The sequence below is a fragment of the Sander vitreus genome, chromosome 10, assembly GCF_031162955.1.
Source record: "Sander vitreus isolate 19-12246 chromosome 10, sanVit1, whole genome shotgun sequence".
Classification (NCBI taxonomy): domain Eukaryota; kingdom Metazoa; phylum Chordata; class Actinopteri; order Perciformes; family Percidae; genus Sander; species Sander vitreus.
In genome coordinates this window covers 15663554-15676346 of record NC_135864.1, presented here as the reverse complement: position 1 = coordinate 15676346, position 12793 = coordinate 15663554, and the positions used below count along the sequence as shown (strand labels likewise).

General features: G+C 39.5%; 1 protein-coding gene across 5 annotated transcripts in view; it reads left to right on the top strand.

Annotated features, from left to right (window-relative positions):
* Nucleotides 1–12793, top strand: part of mid2 (midline 2) — a 95382-nt gene that overhangs the window by 35266 nt on the left and 47323 nt on the right. The window lies entirely within an intron of this gene.

The following is a 12793-nucleotide window of genomic DNA, read 5'->3' as shown; positions in this document are numbered from 1 at the left end:
AATAAAAAGAATTCCGAGGGTGTGGATGTTCTGCCCTGTAATATGTTCGGGTTTGTTGTTACTTCATGCACTAATAGGTTCATTTCATCGTCACTACATTTAAGCTTGTTTCTTTTTCCCGTAGGAAGATCCATGATAGATACATGCGGGCCCATTCTTTACTCTTTTAGAGGCGTGCTAATTACGCTAGAGGGCGGAGTATGCGCTGATTGCCTAATAGGTGTCAGGTTTGATAAATACTACCCAAAATGAGGAAACATAGCGTGCGCTATTACCGAACTTGCATAAACAGACCCAGCGTAAACTGCGCTAATGTTAGTAAATCTACCTGAGGGTGTTAAGAGCAACAAATGACCAAAACTGGATGAAGGCCAGAGTATGCACAGCTACTTAAGTAAGCTGAGAAACCAATATTGCCTATCTGCTTACAGTTACACCAGGTTGAACATCATCTCACAAATTGAGTTATGTTTTAGGCTTTCATGTCATTGAAGCTGCAACAAGACAGCTTAGGAAATCCTATTACAGTAACAGTGAATAATTGCATCCCTGTGAAGGCCTGGTCAGTCAGGAATCAGTTGGCTTAGTTCAAAATCACAAGTTAAGAGAGAAAAGTGAAATATGGGAGAAAAGTTGATCAAAAAGAAATATTGGCAGGTAAACTGATGTTTACAGTTTTCCTAGTTTCCAAATTCAACATGGGTTATTCAGATTTCATTAAAATCATTTTGTTGTTTTGTAGAAGTGTCTGTAGGACTGTAAAATGGAAAGGTACATGGGGAAACACAAGTGGTTGCATAGTTTGAGTAATATGCAAGAATGTTCAAGATGTTTGAAAATGTTAAATTTGTTGACATTTTGAGGATACACATCTTTTAAGTTGCCTTGTCCCATCTTTGTATTGTAACATATTTCTCTTACATAAAGTTATTCCCATCCATACATTTTCTTTGGCGCAAAGTTCTTGAAATGGATTTCCAAGCGTGTGTGTGTGTGTGTTGTTTTGGCTGGCTGAGGAGAATTTCAGTCTCCCACACTGTTCTCAGGCATCTTGTTCTGTCCCAGACACAGCTGCCTTGGACAGAAATGTTCTTCATTCCATTCCCATGAATCTTTTGCTTCCTGAAACATGCACATTCACTTTCTAAACACACACTTGCGCACACACACATGCCCAAAAAATGGTGAGCACCATTATCTAACACAGTGACACACAGTGTGAGAAGCAAGAAAGTGCTGCATATAAGATCTAAAAGTCTCCGCTTGTATGCCATGTAACATATTGTTACTGCAGATTCATTTTTTGATGCGGATGTATGTGGCAGTGTAAGTTAAAGTTTTTAATATATTCTGAATTGATTTGTATTTTAAGCAGTTACATATGTATTGCTTGTATCATTAAGTATTCATTTAAGAAACAGGAGAAAAAGAAAAAAGAAAAAAATGTTACGTTTATTTCCTGAAAGTCTTTCCAATTCTAATTACTCATCCACTGTGAATATTATGTTCCAAAACCGTCCGTATCGAAGCTGAACCAGAAAATAAAAGTTAATCAGTCCATAAAATGCAACCATTGTTTTTGGCACAAAATACAAAATGTGTGTTTAGATTAAACATTTAAAATATAGTCTCTGCTTGCTTGTATTCAGCCGTTCAGGGCTGCATTTCTCCACAGCATGAACTCTTGACCGCAAGTTAACCCACGTCTGTGAGGAACACCAGACATCTGGCAGTGTTAGGCCAAGATTTACAGGTTATTTAAGTTTACAAGATTTTTGACAAAATTCTGCCACCGGAGCCAAAAAGAGAGGAGGAGCACCAGGACAATTTGGAAAACTTGAGTCACCTGGAGCTTGTTCATGTCATGTGACAGAGAGATTGTGAACATGCCTTCTCTATGTTTGATAGCACTGGCTGCATTGTCCTATAACCCAACCTCAGTGAGAAGATGGAAGAGAAAATATCTGTTTGGTTTTATTCATTCAATTCTGCAGGTGGCTGCTTGTTTTTGATTAGGTATGATTTTGATAGGTGTAGATGTGATGTTAGTTTTTAATGTAAAAACAAACAAATGTCAAATACTGTCACTGATCTGCAAGAACATCCCTGGAAGTTTCTGTTTAGCTCGGGTTACGCAAAGGAAGTTCAGCTCCGCGGGGAGTCGTACCAAGAGGAATGTCTGTTCTAGATGTCGACGCCAGAGAGCCAACCATGCAGAATCACAGGAACGCAGGGAATGTGTTTCCCCTGTTTGCAGCGAGCCTTGTTACCGTCGCAGGTTCTGTCCAGAGTGGTTCCCTGCACTATAACTCTGGTGTCTGGCCAAATCAGGGATGCATAGCAGTGAAGCTGAGCCACAGCTCGGATTATGTGATTCTCCACTTGGACTGTCACCCTTTAAGATTTTTCATTTTCTTTAAGTAAGCTGGAGCTGGGATTCTCAGCATGTGAATTCATGGTGTTGTAACATGTCACAATCAACACAATATGTCTTAGGATAAGATAAGATCTACTTTATTGTCCCCGAAGGGAAATTTGTTTTGGACTCTGTCCTTTCTGCAGCTTTACAAGGACAACACAAAATACAGAAAATAAGCATCTCTCAACACACACTCTCATGCAACACGAAACATGCTTTCAGATGTCATGTTTATGTGTGCGTTCGTAATGCTTTTTTTTTTTTGCTTCCTGTTATCATTGTCTCTGCCTCTCTCACATTTGCTCGCGTCCTCTCTTTCTGCTCGTACTCCTCTTGCTGCAGTGTCCATCTAATTTTTTAGGCATCTTGCCAGCAGCCAGTTACACAGTAACAGGTGTCATATATAGATGTTATGTAGCTGCCATCAGCACTAGAGTTACATGACCTCATCTATAAATACATGATAGTGACATGATTTACTGGCCTGCTTCCTGGGCACCGTCAGTCCAATTAGATAAGGCAAAGTATAGAAGAGATAGAGAGTAAATCACTTTGCCCACCTTGGAGGAAGCAAACCCATCTGTTAGGGTGGACAGATCCACTTTGATACTAATAGAGTCGCTCTGTCTTGTCACTGAGTGAAAGGGAGGAGAGGAGTGTGTGCAGGCTCTGACTTCATTTTATTGTGCATTGTGTGTGTGTGTGTATATTTGTATGATTTGTTGTACGTTGCCTGCTGCAGCCTGGGAAGATGAGAGTCAGGGTCTTTTTCTGTTCCACATTTGAATACCTGCCGGGCTCAGTAGGGGGTCACACTTTGGTGTGCAAGATAAAACGCTTCAGGGTCGAAATCTCACCGTTTCTCTCAAACAGGCCTCTGTTTGGTATTATCTACTATCACATTCAATACCGCTGAAACAGCAGTAAACAAAAAGCTGCTGTTTCCCTTAATAACTCCAATTGTGCTTTTTTTCCACTTGCCCTTTATGTACTGCAAGTCAATTTCAAACATGTATTCCCTGAAATACAGAGCTCAGGGAATCCATTCAATAAGTCACTTGGTTATTAACTGCTGAAAAATGTGGTTGGTGCAAAAGCAAGGTTTTTAATCCGAGAGGCGGGGAAGTGGAGAAGTATATTTGTGGCAGATTGAGTTAAAACCGCTCGAGATCTGTCAAGATAAGCAAAAGTCTTAGAGAGGACGTTTTTTTGGAAGCTATATTTGAGACTGCACTAAACGTAGCTTAGAATCCCAGTTGCTTTAAGTCAGAGCCTTCTGTGTCTCCTTTTCCCCATAAATAATGTGTCAGTAATGATACACATTTTGCATTAAGATGTCCATGAGCATGTGGCAGCACCTCAGGTTTAATTTCGACACACGTCATGACATATGCTCCTCTGTGTGTGTTTTAAGTTCATGTTACATATATGGGTGTGTTTACCCTCCTACTGGTTGCATTAATGTCATATGCTTTCAGAAATGAGGCGTTCGCTGCCTCTGAACCTTCTCACCTCAAAAGAAATCGACTAACTATGTTGCTCATAACAACATATCACACACTCGCAGAACCAACCCCCAGTTCTGTAGTCTATGAGTTCAGATGAACTCCTCTGGATGTTTTACTAGAAGCTTGGGAAGTGTTAGTCACACCAGATTATTATCCCTGTTACTGAACGTTTAAAAAGATGACATGTACAGCAAAAAGAAGTCCAAAGAGAGGGTAGATTGATTTTGTAGAACTTCAATTATTAAAGATCGAAAATAAACGTGTCATTTCAAGTTGGACTGCTATTTGCTATGGCAGCCAAAGTTGTAACGTCTGCTATCTTTAGGTAACCGGCCTAATAAAACATGTTAAAATTTAAACTGAGAAGTAGAGATAGCACCACACCTTATTATTTTTATAATATTATATATTTATTTAGTTTTTACAGGTTATTAAAAAGTCAGAATAAAGAAGTGAAGGACAAGATGATTAAGGTTAGGGTTGAGGAAGAAATTAGGAGAGGGCGACAGCTGACATTATAGAAGAGTGGGGATGAGAGATCAGAAGTGGCATGGAAACAACAAGCGAAGGGAAAGAGAAGCTATAGGGATTCCATGATGTTCAATGTTTAATCATTGCTTACGATTTAAATGACGAGACCTTGTGTCTAGCCAACTTGCCTCCAGCTGACCCACAGTTGAGGCTTCAGCTGTCAACAAGGAAAATAGGAAATAGATGAACTAAAAGAGAGGGAGAAATCCAGCGCAAAATGAACCTATGGGTTAATAACACATGGGTACGACAAACGCCGTGCTTGAGCTATGTTACTGGTTGCACAGCGTTCGTCTTCCCAAGATGGCGCCTGCCTATATAGTGAATGGTACAGTCTTTATAAACTATCTTTTTAATAAACTGTCTGTATACTTACAAAGTTCTCAATGCTTCGGTTTACATGTAGGGACCCTCATTATGCTACAGTGGAAGTGTGGTGCTATTTTGAGCCTTGTTAGTGGTATAGAAATAGCGTTTTCTTTTCACTTTGCGTGCCCCGCCGACTAACGTTATAAGCTAATTAGCGGTTTGCACTAAAACTGGTCACATTCGATTAGCATAAAAACATATCTCAGAGAACGGTCGACTCGGTACACGTGTTATTAACCCCTAGGCTCATTTTGCGCCGGATTTCTCCTTTAAGATTGTGCAGAAATGCTGTTTAAAGCAGTAGTTTGACAATTTAGGGAAATGTGCTTATTGGCTTTCTCAATAAGAGTTAGATGAGAAGATCAATAAATATGTAGCTTAGCTCAGCATAAATACTGGAAGCAGAAGGAAACATCTAGCCTAGCTCTGTCCAAAAGTAACAAAATCTGCTCCTCCAAAGCTCACTAATTACCATGTTATATTTTGCTTGTTTATCCATACAAAAACTGAAAGGTAAAAGTGACGGCAAAGAAATAGTCTGGCACTAAACCTCCCATAAAGTGGTGAATTGTCGTTTTTACACTACAGCTTTTGTACGTATTAAACAAACGAGCTGTCATGTGTTAATTAATGTGCTAATTAATGAGTTTAAGAGATGCTGTTTGGCAAATTATGTTATGTTTGGAAAGAGCCAGGCTAGCTGTTTCCTCCTGCTTCCATTCTTTATGCTGAGCTAAGCTAAAAGGCTCCTGGCTCCAGCTACGTATTTATTGTACAGACATAAGAGTGGTATTGACCTTCTTATATAACTCTCTGTGAGAACGTAAATAAGCCTATTTCCCTGATATGTGACACAAGTCTGTAGAAATTCAATCAGCTCTACTATGGTATTTCTGTGTTTTTGAAAACACAGAGAGAGGAGCTGACATTCCCAGTGTACATGTTGTGCACAGAAAGAGAGATTACAATGATGCAATAGAAAAAGATGATTATGATGGTGATGGTGATACCATTCCGAGAAAATATCTTCCTGTGCCTGAATCAGTTTCCTCTACCATGCACCCTCGTCTCAGAAAGGGAAAATGGGTTTGAGGTGCATGTACCCTCTCGACCAGAAAACTGTGCATATCCAGTGTTTGTGAAGTGCACATGAATTTTCCACAAGCTCAAATGTGCTTTGGGTCAATGTCACTTTGCCACAAGTGATATAGTAAAACACTGTCAAGGACTCTCAAAACGGTGGGGCCGTGATGAAAACTTCACAACTGTCATTTCAGTTATTCATTGTGTTTTCACAGGCAAACAGCTCTGAATCTCAGTATCTTATGGGAATACAGCGCCAGCTGCTCTCTATCAGTCTTTCCTAACGGCTTTCAATAATGTTTTCCTTAGTAATAAAATATAATGAGAGAGAGCAAGCATAATGTGCAGGTGACAAACCAGAGAGGGCCAATTAATCTGAGTCTGAGAGTGTAAAGATCGTCACTATGCCCAGGTCACAGTTTTTAACATTTGCCATAGATTTGTATCCGCTTTGTAACTAGGCAAACAAGACATTTGTCACCTCCACATAAATGTGACTTCTTTGATATCACCACATCTCTGTCTCTCCTCCTCGCTCTGCGTGGATGTCTTGCTGCTTAAAGGCTTAAGGGGAGGTTTTGTAAAAACACCTTGGTTTCAGAAAAGGATTTTTTTTGGAACTAACTAACAAACTGGGCGCAACTGACTGCCGTGCTTATCTCACTTCTGTGGTAACTTTTTGAACAACGCTGCATTTAATTAATTTAAATCACGTAGGATTATAGTGCTTCATCAGAAGCCCATCCTGATTGTAGTTATTCAAGTAAAGGATGTCGGTATGAGATTCATGGAGCCAATGTAAAATTGCAAAGCTGCTATAAAATTGCCTCTGAAATCTCTGGCTCCAGTGAGCAAAAACCAACATGAGGTTGTTTTATGCTTGTGCACGCATCCGTAATATTTACTAATACAAAATATACAAATCTTTCCTGCCTCATGTTAGGATTTTCTGCACTCTCTGCACCCAGATAACCAATCAGGTTGCCTGTTTTTTTCTCTTGGCAAACATCTTCTGCAGCAGCCGCATGTTTTTGTGTCAGCTGCGGTTCTCATTACGTTGTTATATTTTTGAGGGTGTAGACCGCACGTCTCTGTGATCTCCTGTGGGTACTGGCTTTGCAGCTCTGCGCTTTCATTGAAATATAATCTTTTTTTCACTTTTTGACCAGTCACACAGTTAATCGCGATTAATTTCACAGTCAAATGAAATACATTCCTCCTCTCTACTTAATTCCACACCACATTTTGCTAGTTGGTAATATTTGTCCATCATACATCTCATTTGATTTTAGTTACTGTCATAGTTGATTTAGTTACTGTGTGGGCACAGTTCAACATGTGTCTGAGAAACACTCCATAAATATTGTCTACAAGAACCTTGGACCGAACTAAATGAAAGTATGACTCATTCTTTTGACTTCTGAGGACAAAATTGGTGGAAATTCATAGCAGTGCTTTGCAAAAAAGTAGGTATTTTGTTTGGTTTAGAGACACAGAGCTAAGCAATGTCCTCTGGGTTCCTATCAGTTAGAATGACTCAGACCCAAAACACAGCTTTCTCTGTTATTGAATTTTAGAAAATAAGGCAAAATGAATAACCGTATCATATGAATATACCAAAGAGCCGGCAGCTGGATAATTGCATTACAGCCAATAAAATGTTGTGTGCTGCCTGTCTGTCAGTGTGACTATCTTGCTGTTAGGTGCTCTTTCTTTCTCTTTTTTTCTTTCTCAGTCTCGTTGTCGATTTCTCTACCTCATCTGGTTTTTCATGCCAAGTTAAGCAGTCAAGCATTTTGGCTAAAAGAATTTGTGAATATACAATCCATTTGCAATGGCAACCAATCAGGAGGAGAAGACAGTGGAGCCCATCATGCTGAAGGCTGCCACTCAGAGCTGGTGCCGTGGGAGGTGAGCGTAGAGGACAAGCAGCTGTTAACAGGCCATGGAAATCCTACCTAACGAGCTGGGCCTTGCCCTTACTGTCACACACGGCATCTATTTTGTTTCTTTTTTTGTCATTATTTCTTTTTATTGAGCTACAGAGTATTGTACAGACAGTGAATTAGTCAAGTCAGTGCTCATTCATTTTCCTTTTTTTTTTTTTAGAACGGTGAAAGTAAAATTACAACTATTAATCTGTATACATAAAACATTGGTTACAGAAAAACACAATTAAAGCATACAATATAAAACCGGAGAAGAACTACTAAAGAACGAAGGTAGAGATAAAAAAAGAAGAAAAAATTCATAGTGCACGGCATCTATTTCAACTCCAAATACCAAAATATCTACAGTGGATGGCTCATATATTTATTTGTTTATTTTATTGTGACTATGCACATTTTAAAATTTAAAACAATTTAAAAAGTTTTTTTTTTCCATACCCAATACAAACCCCCAAAGGTAAAGACTGCTGAGGAAATATCAGAATTATGTGGGTTATATGAGATTATATGAGAAAGCATAACAATGTCCTGTTGTATATTGTAGAACCAATTTGCCTGACATTGCAAAAATAACAAGCCAGCTTTATGTAGATAATGCTGTGGGAGCCGAACTGTCGCTACTGTGCAAATGATGCCAAGACTGTTGATTTTTGTTCGTTTTTGAAAGAAAGAAAGAAAGAAAGACAGCCAGAAAGAAAGAAAAAGAAAAAAACTCCATAGGACATTCGCTCTTCCAGTTTCACAGAGAGGTTAGAGGTTTAGGTTAGCTACCGGACCGTGTTTTCAGAGGCAGCAGGAATTTAGTGTGTTGCTGAAGGACACTTCAGCAGAGATATTTAACCTGGATTTTCTGATTGGAGAATCAAGCCTCCCTGCTGATTAGGACACTCTGCTGCCTATTGAAGCCTACAATTTAAGATGTGAAACATACTACTGTAGCCCTTTTAGGCCCTTAAAGGAATTATCCAACATTTGAAACGTACTCATTTGCTGTTTTTACCCTAGAGTTCGATTAGATCCTTCTTGTGTTTTGTTTACATCTGTCACAGTCCAGATATTATCAGGAGTCCCGAGGTGTTGCCTTTGAGTATGGATACAAATATGAGTAGTATCTGCTCTATATGATATAAGGGCTGTATATTGATGTTAACAAAAGTGACATTTGCAGAACTGGTGTTTCTTAGAGTACTAATTATTGTATGTTTTAAGGAATTTAATCAGCCCAATTTTGTTTATTGGTCTGCTGTTTCTGCATGCTCCATTTGTAAGATACTCATATGCACAAAACACAGTTAGGTAGTATCACTGTTGGCTCAAAAAAGCATGTTCTCTCTCTCTTAAGCAGAGATATTGATCATATTGAACAAAAGCCAAGCCACATATATATGGTATTTTCCTTTCTCAGTATTAATCCATGACAAATAATTGCACTGTTCCAACAAGAATCCAGTGTAGGCCGATTGAAATGAAACAGAAAGATCCTTTAAGCTCATTCAACCATATCACTGTTTACTACTAACCCCACTTCATCTCAGTCCAGACCCCCGCTAATCCACAGCTTTAAGTTCCCATCTCTTTACAGTTGAATATCACAGCATCCTCAGCCTGTAAAATGATATGAAATTGTCTAATAAAGGCCATTGGGAAATGGTCAGGGATATGGCTTTGCCTCATGTGGCATCTATTTCTGTCTTTTTCTTTTTCACACTTATTCTTTCTGTCCTTTCTTCTTGGTTTTAGCAGTCCTGGGTCAGTCTGCCCCTGACCCAAACAAATAATTGGGAAGCTAAAAGCACACACGCACCCATGAGATATCCCAGAGTCTTATAAACAAAATCAAATGCCAGCTTGTGTCTGGCCTCCTCGTTGCTGTTCAGTACTCATGACGATCCATTATTCCCTTTCAAACCTACAGAGAGACATTTCCTGATCCTAATCCCCTCACATGTCTAAAACGTTGAATTACTATTGGATTTGTTTCCATTTAAGATGTCTTTTTCTCATATTAATGGTTTCGGGGAGAAGAAACAATTGGGATTTGTAAAGAAGAGAAATTGACTATGACAGTATGGACTTGTCCTTCCGTACCCTTCCCAGCAACTTTATTTAAATTCCCCAACCAGACGTGTAAATGAAAGCAAGCATCTTCTCGCTGTCTGCTCCCATTTTTCGCTCATAGCTTGAAGGTCAAAGGAGTTCATTCGGAGTTCAAACATGTGAAGCATCCTATTCATGTGAAAGGGAGTACCTTAAAGTCATTGTTAAACATAACTCTTCTACCTTGCACAACAGGCTAAGCCAAAATGCACAAATGGACTGTTTTTGGTTGTAAGATAAAAACAAAAAAAGTGTGACCATTTTAGTTTTAAGCATCTCTCATTAATTGGTCTTCAGCCAGCAGGTTATGAGACAGACGTGACTCCCTGTTTGTTATACCCTGCTACAATTGGTTGGTCTCAAAAGCTCTGCCCTATGGAATATTCTCCTCAGACACAAACCCTGTTTCCCAGAAGGCTTGTGTTACTGACACATCCAGACTCTGAAAAACCTCTTGTTAACAACAGCTGTAAAGTGAGCTTGTTCTATTCTATTGCTCTTTCTCGAGTTTAATCTCTCCCTCTTTCTCTCACTTTCATTTCTGTTTCTCTTACTGTCTCGTTGTGCACGGGGGAGGATCCTGAATTAATTAAAAGAAAAAAAGACTTTGAAGTTGGATACTTGGCCTCAGGGCATTCAGTTCCATTTTTGTTGTGGCGGCAGTTTAATTTTTGTTGTAACGTTGTGGTAACGACCCGGAGATTCAGCCACTGGACAATTACATCTTATTAGGCATGTGATGCAGGCAGCATAAAAACACTGCATATATTTTTTTTCCTATGGCCAAGCACTTATTAATTTCTGGGAGACTTCTCATAACACTTGTGTCCATTTCTCTTACTGCCTAATTTTCTTTGTGATTACATTCTTGACCTCCTCTTGACTGTTTTAATGTTCCTGTAGCAGAGTAACAATGAGCTCTGCCCACACCTCAGGTTGGGGAGTAACACATTATCCTGCAATTGGATTAACGTAATACGATTTCAGAAATTGCCAACTGCTTATTCGTCACAGTTACTACTGAAACACAGACATGTTTGCAGAAATCAGTCATTGGCTTGTTGGATTTCCCAGAAATGTATTTAAAAACACAATTACTGTAACTGTATTTCTTTTTTGGTACTTTGTGATGTAATTCTGTGTAATTTCATGGTTTAGCAGTAATGTGAATTGATCTACAGACTCTTTAAACAGTGAAGATTAAACTGTGACAGCAGTCTCAACTTTGATACAAATGTGCGTTCAGTAAACCTTCCATCATACGCAAGTCTCCTGTAAGACAGAGGTATCCTTTTATTTCTCCCACAATCCCTTTCTCAAGTCTCTGTAGCTACTATAATATAAATAGGGAGCTGTCCTTTTTGTTTCAAAGAGAAATGGGATCATCTGTAAAGCAATGAAACCCTGGAGCTCCTCAACACAATGCAGTCATATGAGGGGGTGGTGATCTAACCCAAGATGATGGGCTGTCAGCAGCTGTAGTTGTAACTGTTCCGAGACGGACAGAATAAGGACTGAAGTAGCGAGACACAGAGCGAGGTAGGAGACAGAAAGCCAGGTAAGAGGGAGAGAAGACGTACTGTAGAAAAGAGACAAAGGTAGAGAGTGACAAGAAGACAGATAACGAGAGAAAAGACAGCAGCAGAAGAGACAGAAGACTAGAAGAGAGGGCAGGCCAGACTTGAGTTACTCTGCCAAGCTGCCCCTCTCAGCACAGGACTCATGCCTATTTCCATCCCATCAACCCCCTCGATCTCTTTCTCTCTCTCTCTGTTCACTCTCATGACATGCCATGTCCAAAGCTGAATCAGTGAATGAATGATATAACCATATGCTAAGAGCCCTGCCTACCCCAGCAAGCCCAATCATGTGCCTCAAACAACTGAAATGCAATTCGTCTTTTCTGCTTGCCGTTTATTTTCCTCCTCCCTCCATTCATGTCTTTCTCTGCTTTCCCTTCTCTCATTCCACCCTTCTCTCACTCCTCCCTCCATCTCGTTTATTTCTCCCTCTTTCTGTAATTGTGTGCCTTATTGTATGTATCACCTTTTTACTTTCCATACTAGTAAACATGTAGGTATAGTTGATAGATTAAGAAAATGTAGTGCTAAAGTTTAAACCAAGCCTGGTTATAACAACTATGTGTTTACTAAGTGAAGATTTAATTTATTGTTTGTCATGATAGACATTTAAATTTTGGAAGTTATGTTACAGCTCATGATGCTACAATGACTTTCTGTTTATATAGTTTTTGATTGGATCAGGAATCCAATCCAAACCAGGTATTTCCTAGCAACCGATTTACACATTAATAGCACCACTATTAGTCTTTACTAGTTAAGACATGACGTTTTAATGGTGCAACCTGGTTTGAAACTAGCTAGTAGTAGAACTGAGGAGGCTGCTCTAATAACGGTTTTGACAGAATAGCAAGACATCACATTATATTATAAAAATGTTATCCTTGTTTGCCTTGACAAATAATTTTGCCACCTCCTGCAAGTCACCATCCATTCAACACTTGCTGGCACCTTCTCCCACCCATCTCACCCTTTTTCTGCCTCCATTCCTCCCTTTATCCATGTTCTTCTCTGCTCCCCCTCTCTATCTCCGAGTGGTTCTTGCCGTTTTTGATGTCTGTTGTGTGTTTTAATGAGTTTGTTGTTGACGATTGCTCAGCCTTCCCCATCTCTCTCTCTCTCTCTCTCTCTCTCTCTCTCTCTCTCTCTCTCTCTATCTATCTATCTATCTATCTATCTATCTATCTATCTATCTCTCTCTCTCTCTCTATCTCTCTCTCTCTCTCTCTCTCTCTGTCACTTGTCCTGCCTGCTGGG